Consider the following 2437-nt stretch of genomic DNA (forward strand, 5'->3'; position numbering starts at 1 on the left):
GTTTCTGTTACTACAAAACTTTCATGATGTACATCATAACTCATCACCATGGATATATAGAAAAAAAAGACATTGATAACCTGGGGTTTTAAAGGAAAGAAAATGCATCTTATTGTTTTGTTTTTTATTTTATCTTATTTATTTATCTATTTTTTGGTGGGGTCAAATAACTTAGACTATTTCTAATTTTCATTCATGGCATTTTGACCAGCTGCATGAACTAGGGGTGTAATCTTGGCTTAATTTAACAGTAACTACCTTTTGAAATTCCTGAAATCTTAATTGCAATCTTAGTTTCTTCTTTTAAATGTTTATTAGGTACCTCATACTTTTAGTAACTGTCTTGAAGTTTTTTCCCAGAGACTTAATAGTCCTTTGAGGAAAACAAAACCACAAAGTTACTCTATGAGATGTTTTCAACAACATGCAGCTACAGGAAAGGCCCCATAGTGATACACCTCATTGCAATCTTAATTACATTTGAGCTAGCCAAGTAACACAAGTGATTCATATCTTTGACTGATTAGGTGGTCTACACTGAATCCTTTTCAATTTATTCAAAGTGAAAATTTAATGTATGGAAATACTACATAATACTTTAATTGTATATAACAGAAGTCCTAGAGCTAGAACTTAAATTGTAATCTCTGTTGAATACTTAGACTTATCTGGGTAGGCACAAGTAGCCAAGGTTGGAATTTTGGTTTGCCTGTGAACAGTGTGAGCAAAGGACACTTTGGGGCATGAATGGAATGTCAGCATTTTTATAGTGCAAGATGGCTGCTTTTCAGATAACCTGCAGAGCTGAAAAAGTCAGTTTGTATTTACACTAGTATGGAAAGTACAGTATGAGAGTAATGTTTGCATAGTTGTGGGCTAGGAGGAGAAAATAAAGCAGTTACAAAACAGAGAGCACATGCTGGACAATAATTACTGTCCTATGAAACATCTCTCCAAGTAGCCAGGCACCATCTTCTTTTTGGTGAGAATAACTCCTCCCTCCTTTATATCTGTCAACCATGGAACACAATCCATTATCCTCAGGAATGGGCTCATGATTCATATATATACATACATACATACATATAATATATATATATATATATATATATATGTGTGTGTGTGTGTGTGTGTGTGTGTGTGTGTATATATATATACACATACACAGCACCACCCCTACTTGCCTCAAGGATTTTGGAATTGGAATAAAAGAGAAAGGTTTATTTACTCTCTGATGGTAAAATGCAGATTTCTGAAAGTTGCCAGTTTCAAACCTCAAATATTATCTTTGATATAACAAAGGTAATCAATGGAGGTGAGAAAGTATAAGAGAGAAGAAGGAAAAGGAAGAGTGAAAGGTAGAGATTGAGGTATGGTGGCATTGGAGTTTTCTAATTGTTATAGCTTAGTATTAACTTTGCCTTTCTTGTAATTCTGAGTTTTCTAAATGTTACAGTCAGATTTTGTTTTGTTTTGTTTTTGCTGCTATGATCAAAAGAACTGACAAGAACATTTTTAGAGGAGGAAATGCTTATTTGGAGCTCAAGGTTTCAGAGGTCTCATTCCATAGACCACCAACTCCATTGCTCTAGGCTGGAGGTAAGGCAGAACATCATGGAAGAAGGGTGTGGAAAGGAAAGCAGCTCAACACATGACAATCAGGAAGCAGAGAGAGTTTGACTCACTAGTGAAAAAACAAACTCAAAGGCATGTTCTCCCTGACCCATCTTCTCCAGCCACTATCCACCCACCCATAATCACCACCCAGTTAATCCAATCAAGTGGATTAATGCACTAATTAGGTTAAGGATCTCATAATCTGATCATTTCTCCTCTAAACTCTTTTGCATTTTCTCACACATGAGCTTTGTGGGAATTCCTCCTACCTAAACCATAACTCTAAAAGGTATATTTATCTTTTCCTTTTTTAAAAGTGGATTTTATTTGAATTTCTGAACTTTTTATCCAATAAAGTTATGCATGTTACAATATCCTTTTAATCCAATAAAATTATAAATATTATAAATGTTAACTAATATGACTGGTGACCTATCAAAATAATAGAAAGAAGCATAGAAAAGTATTCAAACAAAAACAGATGACAGGAATTCACAATAGGCAGACTTTCAGTTTAAGACAGTCCTTTGAATTTGTTACCATATAGTTTTCTTGATCCTAGTTCCTTTTTGACTTTATTCTATTTCATTGTTAGTGCTTTGATCAAATTTGCAAATTTTGAAAACCCTGAGGGTATGATTTTTATCTGGGTCTTGGAAGGCATAGGATTGATACCTACCACTAAAAATAACAGCTGTAGTTAAAAATACTATTATTTATGGCGATAGAAGGTGAGAGAAATTTCACCTGCTGTGACAAATTTGTGATTTACAAAATAAAAAATAAAAGTATCTGCTCTGGCAGGTGAGAAGTTTTTATC

The 2437-nt window shown here is 34.0% G+C and overlaps 1 non-coding gene across 1 annotated transcript; it reads right to left on the reverse strand.

Moving 5' to 3' along the window:
- Positions 1–336: 336 nt before the first annotated feature.
- Positions 337–464, reverse strand: LOC125618237. Its single transcript, XR_007349496.1, has one exon. It is a non-coding gene; the product is annotated as a small nucleolar RNA SNORA18 (small nucleolar RNA).
- Between the last annotated feature and the right edge of the window lie 1973 nt (positions 465–2437).

The sequence above is a fragment of the Marmota marmota genome, unplaced genomic scaffold, assembly GCF_001458135.2.
Source record: "Marmota marmota marmota unplaced genomic scaffold, marMar, whole genome shotgun sequence".
Classification (NCBI taxonomy): Eukaryota; Metazoa; Chordata; class Mammalia; order Rodentia; family Sciuridae; genus Marmota; species Marmota marmota.